Genomic DNA, 13,593 nt, shown 5'->3' on the forward strand with positions numbered 1-13,593 from the left:
TCATTAGTTATGCCTTCCTGATACCAGATTGGACCCACTTTTGGGTCTATTGGGTGCTCTATTGGATTGAGATCTGTTTATTGTGGAGGCCATTTGAGTACAGTGAACTCATTGTGATGTTTAAAAAAAACTAGTTTGAGATTATACGAACTTTGTGTCATAACATTTCATCCTGCTGAAAGCAGCCATCAGAAGATGAGTACACTGTGGTCATAAAGGAATAGACATAGTCAGCAGCAGCGGTAGGCTGTGGCATTTAAATGACGCTCAATTGGTTTTAAGGTCCTAAAGGGTGCAGAGTAAATATCCCCCACAACATTACACCACCACAACATTGCACTTGATTGGTGCAGATTGGATCCATGCATTTATGGTGTTTATGTCAAATTTTGACCCTACAATCTAGATGTCACAGGAGAAAATGTTTTTCCAGTCCCCTATTGTCAAAATTTGGTGAGCCTGTATAAATTGTAGCCTTGTTTTCCTGTTCTTAGCTGATAGGAGCGGCGCCACTGTGGTCTTCTACTGGTGCTGCCCATCTGCTTCAAGGTTGCTGTGAATTCAGAGATACTGGTTGTAACAAGCGGTTATTTGAGTTACTGCTGCCTTCCTATCAAGATTGAAGCAGTCTAGCCATTCTCCTCTGACCTCTGATATCAATAAGACATTTTTTGCTCAGCACACTTTCCCTCTGCCACTCACTGGACAATTTCTCTTTTTTGGACCATTCTCTGTAAACCCCAGGGTTGGTTGTGTGGAAAAATCCCAGCAGATCAGCAGTTTCTGAAATAGTCAGACCAGCCCGTCTGGCACCAAATAACCATGTCACAAAGTCTCGGTTTGAAATTCAGCAGGTTGTCTTGTGCATGTCTACATGGCTAAATGCACTGAATTGCTGCCATGTAATTAGCTGATTAGGTATTTGCATCAAAAAGGAGTTGAAGTGGTTGCTGAGTGCATGTCATTGGATATGTTTTGCTGTACCACTGTTTTAATCAGGAGTTATCTATGCGATATGTGATACTAGCACACCATATTAACACAGTAGCTTCAATACAGCACACAGCCAGTGCAACCAGCACAAGCATCACACACCCATACAGTAGTTACTCTTACACTATTCATTAATGTATGCCATGTATCATGTTGACTGATCCACCAGTGTAATTCAGACTTTTATAATTAGACTGAGCACAAATATCGACCCTCTTGTCAAAACTGTGTGATTATATTGTTCATCTGGATAATACACAACCCTAACGCACGTATAAACAAGTGCTACATCTCTCACATATTCTATTTTAAAGTGTCTTTCATGTCCGCACAACAGACAAGACAGCAGCAACAAACAGGCAACCCCAACAGATACTGTAACTGTGAAAATGGGGACCTTAATGAGGCCTCTGTAGCCCAAAAGCATGCAGGTGGCCAGTTAGCTTCGGTGTAACTATGTGATGGAGCAAGAATACAGAAAGTCAGCTCTATGCCGCTGGCTGGAACAGCCAATGGCAGACAATGAAGCCTGACAGCCTTTCACATCAGCTCGAGTTAACCAGCTGTGAAGGGAACACCTGCCACTGATTAATAAAGAATTACAGCAACAATGCCATGTGTGAAAATTGCTGTACTGATTGTTGAACTAACAACATTAGCCCCAAAAGGTGGAACAAGGAGGTGAAACAGCAGATTATTCTGTAAAGGATTCACGTGTGTCCAAAAAAAACAAAAACCATCCTAAAATGTTTTGCCATTTTAAATGTGTTTAATGCTCACTGATTTTAAAACTAATGGGAAATTTATCTCACATCATTACAAAATAAAAACAAAGAAGGCCCTTTTCTCTTTATTAATTAAAATAATTAAACTTCATTTTTAATAATGTAAACACTTATATTGAGTTACTTACTGAGGAGTGTGGTTGTACATACTTATAAAAACTGTACTTGATTTTTGTAATACAAACACTTGCTGTTAATCTTAATCTCACATATTTTATTCAGGGTTTTTTGATTATTATTATTTCGGCTACACGGTGTTCAGACTTGGACTCTTGTGCATAATGTTGTTTGCAGTGTTTGTGTTGCAAAGAGTGGAGTATTAATAGGCCACCATGACTGAGACTCCTGTAGTGATTAATGGCTCCCAGTCAGCGTTGTTGTTCAAATGTTAATGAAACCAGTGTTCCTGTAATAGTGCGGTGTATGGGACTCACACATCGGACAGGGATCTCTGCCTCCTAAAACTTCATTTAGATAATCTGAACAGGAACTCGTAAGTTTCTTAAAAAGCTTCAAGCCAGATAAGGGATGTCAGTAGAAAGAGAGAGTGGTTGTAGAGAACCTTTAACAAAAAAGGCAATAACCCTGAATTGTGAATAATGCAAAGCCGCTTTAGTGAAGCTCCAGAATAATGTAGCTTCCTTACTTATTTTTATTTGCATATATATGTTCTGTATGTTTATGCCGATAGTCTATCGCCTATCTTGCCACTACTTGCTCACACTTCTCCCTCCTTGCTCTGTGCCTTAGATTTATAAAATCCCATCTTCAAAGATGAAGCAGGGGCATGTTTCCAAGTTTGTAATCAGTCTGCCTCTGAATTCTGAGCTCCCTTGGCCTTGAACATATCCTATTTCTCGAAGACCAATAATAACACCCTTCTCTGTTTGCTTGCTTCGCTGTAGCATCATGTTGATGTACTCTCCAGGCGGCGGGGAAAAGAGGCTCTCTGGAGACAGTGTGTCCTAGTATGTCCAACTGCTCGCTTTCCTTTATGAATTCATTGGTCTCTGACCAACTTGGTAAAGCCCAGAACAGTTTTCAGGGATATCTAGAGAGTCTCGAAGACATGCCGCTGTAGAAGATCAATATTGATGTTACTGTCATAGCCACAAAAAACAGCATTGCCTTGAGGTGCTATTAAATTAAATATTAATTTTTATATGTGGGCATTGATTCAACCAGACTTAATTGCTTTTGAAGGGCATTATGCCAGAAGTAGGTGATTTGTCTATCTCTGATACTTTCTTTCTTATGAAGTCTTGTATAGCACGTCAATTCAATTCAGTTTTATTTATATGGCGCCAAATCCCAACAACAGTCGCCTTCAAGGTGCTTCACCAGGTTAGTACATGTTAATATTTTTTTTGCAAACTAACAGCTTACAAAGTGACAAGTTTTAATGCTGTTTAATGCTTCATAAAAAACAAAACAGGAACCAATAAAGTGCAGACTTTGCATAGACTGTACTGCATATACACTGTATACAGTATATCTATGCAAGACTACAAAGATTGTGAATCCTATGTAAAAGCCTTTATGACATTCTGTAAACAAGGACACTGCTTTGTTTTGGTTATCAGGCAGCTTTGGAATGGATTTTAATATTTTACGATCACATTTCAACATCATGAGAAAAAGAAAGTTTTGAAGCTTTAAAGCCATAAACATGACGCCCCTTCTCTCTAAAACGAGGATGTCAAGTATGTCAAGGACTGCACAGAGTCCTGTGAAAACTTGGTTTTTCATATGACATGTAAAGCGCTTCTTGGCTCTGACATATACTGATGGACAGCCTGACAGTTCAGGGTTAGGAGCCCCTCAGCTCTGGCTGATAAGCTCAAAGTGGCACAATCGTTGCCATGTTGTATGTGACTATCTAAAATGTATATTTTTTTATCTTTGTTGGGCATCTTATATTTATTTTTGCAGTATCGAGTGCCGTGTGCTCCTTCTGTTATAATGTTTCTGATGCTACCCAGGACCTAATCTAGCAGCGATAGCAGAGTTCTGCCCTGCACCCTTCTAACATAGTTTATCACCGTAAACCACAACACTTCAAACTACCCACTTTGAAATATCTAATATAAACTCCGGATACAAATTGAATTATTATCATTTAATTTGCTTTCAAAATACATCATGTACAGATCCAAATATCTGATTTAAAAAAAACAACATGACATGTACATTTCTAGTTTATCAAATCACACTTGATGAGAAGTCTTTACCTTCAAAATCAATCTCTCAGCTTCCCCTCACGTTCTCTCTTTCTTACATCATTCCCCATCTCAGACTCTGTGTTAACCTCTAAGAAGGAGAACAGAGATGAGTTTGTGTGTCATGCCTGCTGAGCTGTTTGAAATGCTGAATTTGAAACGACCTTTTAAAAAATTGCTCAGATTATGCTCGCTTAATTTCTGTAGTGCTAACTTGGGTGCAGAAGTGCCAAAAACATCTTCACATCTGAACCATGAACACAGCACAGGGATGAGATGGGAAAAGGGTGTGTGCAGGCAGGATCACATGGTCTGTGGTATCAACCAAAAGCACCAGCAGACTTAAACTGGGACTCTGTTTTGGGTCGTTCCATTCCCCTTTAACCCTTGAACATATGCCATTTTTGAAAACCAATAATAACACCCTCCTCTGTTTGCTTGCTTCGCTGTAGCATCATTTTCATTTACTCTTGAGGCAGTGGGGAAGACAGACTCTCTGGAGACAGTGTGCCATAATATGTCCAACTGCTAGCTTTCCTTTATGAATTCATTGGTCTCTGACCAATTTGGCAATGCTCAGAGGAGTTTTCAGGGAAATCTGAGGAGTCTTCGAAGACATGCCGCTGCGGTAGATCAATATTGATGTTACTGTCATATCCATAAAAAACAGCGTTGCTTTGAGCTACCATTAAATATTAATTTTTATGTGTGGGCATCGATTCAAACACGCTTAATTGCTTTTGAAGGACATTATACCAGGAGGAGATGATCTGTCTTTCACTTATATTTATTATATAATCTTGTATAGAACATCACCAGGTTTGTATTTCTTGATAATATTTTATGCAAACTGACAGCTTATAAAGTTACAAAGGTTTTTGGCAGTTCTTTTTTTAGACACTAGCTGTAACATTGGGTTTCTGTTTCCTCTTGGGATTGAAATGATGATCTTTTTTGGTTTTCAGTTATTTTTGGAATGAATTTTAAGATTTTAATGATCACGTTGAACATCACGAGCAAAAGAAAGATTTCGTAAGCCTGTAAAAAAAAAACCAAAATCTAACTACATTATGCCAACTGTGCCAGCTGGTGGATGGATGACCATTTGAGCTTGTTCTGTAGGCACAGGATCTTGGCACCTTGCAATCATTGAGTCAGCCACGAACTTCTCTGTATACCAAAGAATTCTAGAGTGAAACGTGAGCCCATTTGTCCAACAGCTCAAAGGACAACGATCTCAAACACAGCAACAAATCTACAAGAGAATTAAAAATCTATGTCCAATATATATTTATATTTGCATGTTTAAATAATACTGTCACTGCTGCTTTATAGCTCTTATTCACATTTTTCTAGACTTAAATTCCTGCAGAGAGATGGCACTAAGAAAATACATTATAAACTTAGTGTACTTTGTATTAGCTCTAATTCAATTCATGGACTCAAATCATCTATTCTGACTCAAAGAGAGGAACTGTAAAATACACTAGATGGAAAACCAATTAGTGGATGCCCTATTGGAGTAGTCAAGAACAATCTGGTGCTTTAAAGAGCAAGGTGTGCTGAGGCTTGTGCGAATCTTTCCTGTCCGTTTCTCTCAACCTAATTAAAATCATGTGTGGGCACAGGGAGATGCAGGACATAGTGTATAGTAACAATCTGAATTCTTAAATTATACTCACATGATAATAGAGAAGCTGTAACTTGTAAATGTGGTAAAAAAGAGCTTTAACCTGTTGCTACCTGAAGGGCTTTCTGAGCTTCCTGCTCAAAAATCACATGCCCAAAATAAATGGAGTATTTCTCTGTGTAAACAGTCTTGGTATCAAAGTAAAGCTAACACTTGTGAGATTTCAACAGAGGTGTACAAAATTCAATAGATGTAGAGGCTGGAACACAGAAAAATTAAGTAGACTTTTTCCTTGCCTAATTTATTTTTTAATTTTTAGCATATAACCTCTTTAAAAATATGCTTTAGTTCACATTTTAATCGAGAAAATCACTAATCAACATATAAACATCATCTGTGCAAAGATTTCTTCTTCTAAGACTTGGGCTGGTGCTTTAAACTCAGAGGGGCTGTAAATTTGGCTTATATTGGCCAATTTTCATGATTAACACCTCTTTTTAATCGTTTGAGCCAAGACAATCACGGTAATGATGTCTTCTTAATGTCAGTTCCACCAATCAGAATTTGCAAGGCCAAGCAATCCAGTCACGTGTCTGTAACTGGGCAGAAAATGGCCATTGTGTAGTGCTAGCGTCGCCATTCAGTGTTGCCAACTTAGCGACTTTGTCCTGTGGCGTGTCCAGCGGGGTGGCCTGGGGGGGCACAGGCCACCCCCCAACCAGACTGGCCACCCCAGGTGCCACCCCGAAGCCAAAACAATAAAATCCAATGAAATATCAAATGTACGATTTTGTTTTCACAGTGAAGCTCAGATATCCGAGTGTAAGTGAATGCAGCATCGGCTTCTGCGCTATGAGCATCATGTTAGCAAAGGTAGGAGAGCCAAGCACGAACGACAGCACTACAGAAAACAGTTTTTCGGCGAAAGATTAACAGTTTAACATAGCTGGACTGGCCATCGAGCATGGCGGAGCTTCCACGGCGGCTAGCAGGTGGATGAGGGAAGGGTAGGCAGGAGGAGGAGAGATCCGAGGCAGCCGCCAGTCCGAGTGTCAGGTGAACTGAACTTCAGGTAAGAAGTTATGACCTGCAGTCTATCCGGGTCAGATATAAACCAAGTTTAAGTGGAGTTTATTTTCGTTGTGCTGACTTTTTACAGTCAGTTACAATAACTCTTACTGCGTGCTAGCTAGCATGATGAAGTTTCTATACAGCTGGGTGGGTGCTGTGATGTTACTGATGGTGAACTTTATTTTATTCATAAGGTTAGTTAGTAGAGTTGCCAACAGCTCCTTAAAAATGGAATGGTCCCTCATTCAGAGACAATATTACAGGTTTTGTATTGAGCTGAGAAGAGACGCAGTTTGTCCCGGACTTCAGCTAGAATGAAAAAGACACAAAGCTGGAGTTATTCTGTGTCTTTACTGCACAGCTGCCTCCTTTTCTCTCATTCTCTCCCCCTCCCTCTCCTGTTGCTACTTCAATCATGAAACTGATCAATGATCAGCTGATCGGCTTTTCTCTCTTGTTTGTTTATCACCCACTTTGCGCCAGAAAGAGGAAACCAGCAGATGTTGCGCTAAACAACAGCAGCACCTTTAAGCTTGATCAGCTGTTGTTAGAATTTATTTAATATTACTTTCTAGTATCAGCTGATGTTTGCTGGAGCCACAGCTGTAAAAGCTGCTGGTCATGATGTCGGTTTGGATATGTGGTGAGAGGGAAACATGAAGATGAAACCAGGAGATGTCCTTACTGAATCATCAGAGCTGAACAGGTGATGGAGAAACAGGTTTACCTTTTAGGTCACATGAATGAGTTGAAGGGAAGTTATGAACTGTTTCTGAGAGACAAATAACACCAGGATCCTTTTCTACGTAGCTGACAGCTGGTAACTGTGCAGGGGTGGGTCTAGCAAAGTGTTGCCAGGGGGCCAGGAAGGGCATTAACAGGGAAAGGGGGGGACAAGGAAATACTTTTCTTTCTTATTCTCATTTAAAATATCTAGCTTTTATTAAATAATTATCTGAATCTTGCGGACAAAGTTTTTATCTGACGTAAAATTTATAGAAATCATACATAAACCAACAAGACAGTGTACATCACTGTCACAACAGCGTTTGTTTTCATTCAAAGGCTTTATGGCTTTAATACCTGGTGGGCCGGTCTGTAGTCAAAATGCCCAATTTTTCGTTCCAGTCCAGCCTGCAGGTTAATACTGGCAGTGTCACCATGCCAGCTGACTGTATTTCATCATCAGCCAGTGTTGTTCTTTATACATCAGTATTACCAAAGTTTACCATAAGGCAGCATAGAAAGTATTTACTTGCTTTCAGGTTTCATTCAAATGTTAGTCTTTTCATTTGTTTCCCCACTTTTTTCCTGTTTCAAAATCAAACACCAGTTTGTGAGAAGATTATCTTCTTTTTTTAATAGGCAGATAAAGTTTTGCATTGGCTAATTTGGCAATTATATGTTAAAAATGTTTGTATTTTAATATTCAAAAATGTTTTTGCCCAAAACATATGTGCCCTATATGTCAGTAAAAATACTATGCAAATATTGCTGTCCTTGAATGCTGACTAAACACTGACAAAGCACTGATTGTATCTCTTGTACTTCATCAGCGCAGTATCTAAAAACTTTGCACCGTAGTGGTTAAAACCTCATTCTAATAAGAGTCAAAAGCAAATTCAGTTATTAGGTTTACAGGGTTATTGAATGATGGTTAACGGTTGGTAGATTTTTTTTTTTAACATTATCTGCCAATTACATCTGCCACCCTTCTCCAAATCTGTGCCCCTACCTGGCCCCCCCAACAAAAATTTTCTAGACACGCCACTGACTTTGTCGCTATATTTAGCGAGTTTTCAGACCCCTTAGCGACTTTTTTTCTAAAAAGCGACTAGCAACAAATCTGGCGACTTTTTCTGGTGTTACTGAAAACTTATTTATGACGACTTTTTGATGTGAAAACGCATATCGCTCTTACTCTCAATAAGCAGCGGGTGCTGCGGTGGGCACCTCGCCTGTGCCAAAGCGCTCACAGGCGGAGGATAGTCCTCCTCCAGCTGCTATTAGTGCAGGAGACGTTCACACCTATGCGTCCAAACTGCAAATGAATCGCGCATGAGCAAAGCCGCTGCTCCCGCACTGACTGTAACGCAGTCAGTTCTTCTTTTACTGTTATGTTGTTTTGTGGATCACAAGGTTTAAAACTACTTATAAACACACACACACACACAGAAAGTAACTCCACCAGAGTGCCTATTTCGGGTCACTTTTGACGGTCCAAGCCCGGATAAAGGAGCAGGGTTGGAATTGTGACATTAAAAAAACAATAATTGCTAAAAGAAATTTAATTTGTAGTTCTAAATAAATTATAAATGCATTTAAGACATTTTTTACTGACTTTATGTCTCTTCCACGATGTTATTTCTCTCTCCAACAGCATAGGTTACAATTACATTAGCATGACCAATTATGCAAATTAGGCGATGACGTAATTTAGCGACTTTTAGGACAGCCAATAGCGATTTTCCTTACTGAGGAGTTGGCAACACTGTCGCCATTATTAGAAGCTACAGTGGCTAACGGCTACCAGTGAAAAACAACAGAGGAAACCGGTCCGGTAAGCAAATTTCTGCCTTAGCGGATATGCTTGGTTTTTTTTGTCGTCTTTTGTAGCTGGTTCAGTGAATTTTGGTCAGAGCGTGGTGAAACTTGGTGTTTTGGAAGCTAAGCTAGCTAGCCACGCTTTGTTTACCCGGTTACATGAAGTTGGGAGAGTTCGTGGCTCGGTTGTGTGTGTTTAGCAGACTTTCTTGCAATTGCGTAACTGCTGTTTTAATCATCGCTTGGTTTTGGTGTGTTTAGTGGTTGTAGAAATGTTTTTATGAGCATTTAGCTGAGATTCTAAAGCTTTGTGGACATGAAGACTTGACGTCATGGACGGTTACATTGCTCTTGAGCAAGAGGTTAAATACATAAACATTTAATGTGTAAATCAGCTATCAAAAATTGGTTAGCTGTAAGCACTTAATGCAGATGTTGTAATGGTGTAATATTATTTTTAAGTAAATCATGAATTCAATTCACTCTCTCTCATATATCTACATCTTTGTGTGTGTGTAAGTGTGTGTGTGTGTGTGTGTGTGTGTGTGTATATATATATATATATATAGATATAGATAGATAGATAATATATGTTTACACGCACAATACTTTTCTAAGGCTTCTAACAGCCTCTGTTGTTCTTATTAAAATTTACCATCAATGTATTTCATTATAATTTTTTAAATTCAAATCTGCTTCTCTCTTCTAACATTTAGTGTTGATCCCTGTGGTGGCATCAGACATCCTCCAACAAATATGCCCAGGACAAGTTAGTTCCCGGAGGCTGGCTCACCTCCAGATCCAAGTACCAAATTGTAACTCCTTGGAGAAGGGTCTTATGGCACAGTTGCAAAAATGTGTCAGAATAGCTGACAAAAAGACCGTACCCATTAAAATAATGAAACATGAGAACCCAAAAGACCCGTTAAAAAACCAAGAGGTAAATACTGCTACCTAGAATTTCAGTTAGAAAGATGTGTGCAGTGGATGTAAGGACTGTGATGAAATGCCTATGAAATGTTTATTTCTGTAAAAGTAATGTAAAACCCATCTGTAACCTATGTTTCTACCTCACTGCCCTGAGAAGACTTAATGCCTGTAAGTCCATCAAACATAGTATAGTTCAATGTCTTTTACAGACAGTGGACGTCTATGTCTTGAGTTTGAATATCTTGACAAAAGTGGAAGAAAGAAAGAAAGAAAGAAAGAAAGAAAGAAAGAAAAAGAAAGAAAATTTCAAACCGCTTAGTTTAAAGGCAATTCGTCCCATCATCATGCAGGTATGTTTAGCTCCCTAATTGTTTTGAAAATGGACACTCTTAAAATTTTATCATAACATGACATATTCTTTGATAACTTTCAGATCGCAAGAGCTCTTAGTCACCTCAACTCTACTGGAACAATACACGCAGATCTGAAATTAGAAAATGTAATGTTGGTGAAACATCAACAAGAGCCATACTGAATTAAAGTAATTGACTTCGGCCCGGCCTGTGAAACCTCAGCTGCCAAAGACCCGTCCTTACCAGTAAGTAGCTGGAATCAAATTTAATTTCTTCCTCACACAGTCACACACACTTCAGTGTTTGTGCTTTATGTTAGGGGTTTCTCAACTGTAGTATAACTCATACTCAAATGGTCAGTATTAACAAAAAATGTAACAATCATTTCTTTTTGCCCTCCATCAGGTCTCTAGAGATTATTCTGGAGCTTCTGTTTACAGAAGTCGTAGATGTATGGTCTCTGGGTACATCTACGGCTGGGTACATCTATCCTATTAGCATTTTACTTATTTTCTAACCCTTGATTTTTAATGTATTGTAAAATATAAATTTTGTTGTGCCCATTTATCCAATGTGCTAACAAGTTCCCCATCTTTTCAGACACTTGAGCAATATTTCCAAGTGTCTGGGGTTTGGTTCATGGAGACAAGAGAAATAAAGTTCTCTGGATGACCTCTTCTATGTAAGTATACTTTTTGACCATTTAGTTGGCAAAAAAAAGAACATGTTTCTATGGAGAACATGACACACTCAAATAAGTCTATTTAGTTGACTTTTGTTGCTTTCTTCACCTTTCAGATCACTGAGCATCAGGATTATGCAAATAAAACTGCTGAAATGTTTGATTTCCTGATGTTTGTTGAAATGGTGAAAAACTTGCTTCACCTCCATCCCGAAAAACGGATGACACCCCGTCAGGTGCGGGACCATCCCTTTGCAAGAATGCACCACCTTGCATGCTTGCACCACCTTAGCTCCTAGTAAGTCAGCACTTTATCTTTAGAGTGACTGTTCTCCCTTAACGGTTCAGTGGGGACACATGCAATACATTTCACCACAGACCGTATATTGGACACACTGCATCATTATTCATTTAACAGAAACTAAACCAAAAATGCAGAAACAACATGCAAATCTAAGCAATTACCTAATTTTAAATAGTGATAAGGTTATAAAAAATAATCAGGTCCTTTATTTTATTACTTATTACTTTATAGCTTGCTTTATGTGAAAATGTTGTTTTCTTTTGACTGAATAATTTAACATATGGAATGATTCACTGTCTTGCAGCATCAAGTCCTGCTTTGAGCACATAAACGTCTTTATTACAAAGAAAACAGCGACATCAGATAGCGGGACAGAAGTGTGTGGGTCTCTGCACCAGGCCACCTCTGACACCAGACAACCTGCCTAACAGAAGTTCCCTCCCCCTTCAGCTCAGAGGAGCAGCCCCAATTCATCAGGTCCAATCACTGGAAAAATGCTGAGACATTTCCAATCAAATCACAGTTTAAAAGAAAGAGTCTTGAAGAAGATATAAAGGATATGGGTGGGCCAGAGCTTAAAAGAAAAATGACTGATTGGAAAAACGCAAGCAGAAAAATACCATATCGACGTGAAAGGTCACATCATGACCAGAACAAATGCCATTATTCATCGGGTCCATCTTGCGCAACCAGTGGCTCTCGGCAAGCCAGACCAAACCTACTTTGACAGGTCAAATAAGAGGGCCAGAGCAAACTACAAAGATGATAAGAGCCACATCTTCGTTAACACCATACACTACACCTACTACTACCTCCCTGCACCCAAGAAAATGCTAAATAAACCAGCTGTGATACTGGTGACTGTTCTTGATCAGTGATTTTTTTGTTTTGTTTTGTTTTTTTAGTCACCGTCTAGACTTTTGTTTCTGTAATTTGAGGTCATCACATTTTTTATTTTACTATTTTTATATGTTATAAGCACAAAAGAGCACCTTTTTAATTTCAGTTGTTTTATTTTGTCTTGTGAATTCTTGCTTGATGTCCTTTTTTATCTTTTGTTTGTTAAAGGTCTAGTATTGATCACGGAAAGAGGCTTACTGTCACAGTATTATCATTTGTGAAAAACCTCTGTGTGTAACTGATGGCTAAAATTCTTTTTCCCTTTGATTCAGATTTCTTGTATTCAAAGTAGAATAAAAATATTGAATAACTAAACCCGTTCAAGTTTAGGCACTGTATGGTTGAAAATAACATTTGTTTTTGGAGGTTATTTAAATATAATAATAATAATAATAATGGATTGCATTTATATAGCGCTTTTCGGGACCCCTCAAAGCGCTTTACAATACCACTATTCATTCACTCTCACAATATATCGTGATATGTATCGTGTATCGTGATATAGCCAAAAAATATTGTGAAAAATGTGCCAAATATTTTATTCTGCTATTGACTCTTGTTTTAAGCTTCTTGTACCCCAGATACTGTGAGCATGAACTCTGCTACAGTAGTCAGCTGGTGTCTGATCCAAGCACGACACATTTGAATGGTCTACATATCGTATGTACTATATGGCAGAAAGCTATATTACAGTGTTGAAAACCGAAAAAATACGCAGGTTAAGCAAAATACAAGAACTCAAATGGAGTCTGAGCTTTTGTTTTTTTAATTAATCAATTAATTGATTTTAAACTTTAATTTGAGAAATTTGTTGTGCAAGAACAACAACAACAAAAAAAAATATCAGAAGCTTCTCATTTTAGCTGTATTTGCATATGGGGAAAAATGCTCACAGCTCATTCTGAGTTCTTTTGTAGACCTGAAACAGGCCAAGTATAAAATCACTCTTACTGTAAGGTTAATTACAGTTTAAGTAGAGTTAGCAGTTATTCTCAGAAGGTTAACACTGTAAGTCTGTCTTTTGGAATTAAAACAAGCTTAAAGTAAACCATGACTAGTATTTTATCTGTTTTTTTAGATCTGTCTCGTCTTTCTTGAATGCTACCATTCTTATTCAAGGTTTGGGTTCAATGAAAGGTCACTGTCACATTAGTTTTGAGTTACGTGTCCCATCAATGCTAT

General features: G+C 38.5%; 1 protein-coding gene and 1 long non-coding RNA gene across 7 annotated transcripts in view; one reads left to right on the forward strand and one right to left on the reverse strand.

The window, feature by feature from the left end:
- Window positions 1-13,593, reverse strand: part of b3gat1a (beta-1,3-glucuronyltransferase 1 (glucuronosyltransferase P) a) — an 89,023-nt gene that overhangs the window by 22,896 nt on the left and 52,534 nt on the right. The window lies entirely within an intron of this gene.
- On the forward strand, window positions 9,174-13,459 carry LOC102081329 (uncharacterized). 2 transcript variants are annotated; one of them, XR_001224053.2, is made up of 8 exons: window positions 9,174-9,258; window positions 9,959-10,182; window positions 10,382-10,522; window positions 10,606-10,770; window positions 10,931-11,005; window positions 11,126-11,207; window positions 11,324-11,505; window positions 11,816-13,459. It is a non-coding gene; the product is annotated as an uncharacterized LOC102081329 (long non-coding RNA). The 2 variants fall into 2 exon arrangements; XR_003213937.1 differs by lacking the exon at window positions 10,931-11,005.

Source organism: Oreochromis niloticus, linkage group LG14 (assembly GCF_001858045.2).
Source record: "Oreochromis niloticus isolate F11D_XX linkage group LG14, O_niloticus_UMD_NMBU, whole genome shotgun sequence".
Classification (NCBI taxonomy): domain Eukaryota; kingdom Metazoa; phylum Chordata; class Actinopteri; order Cichliformes; family Cichlidae; genus Oreochromis; species Oreochromis niloticus.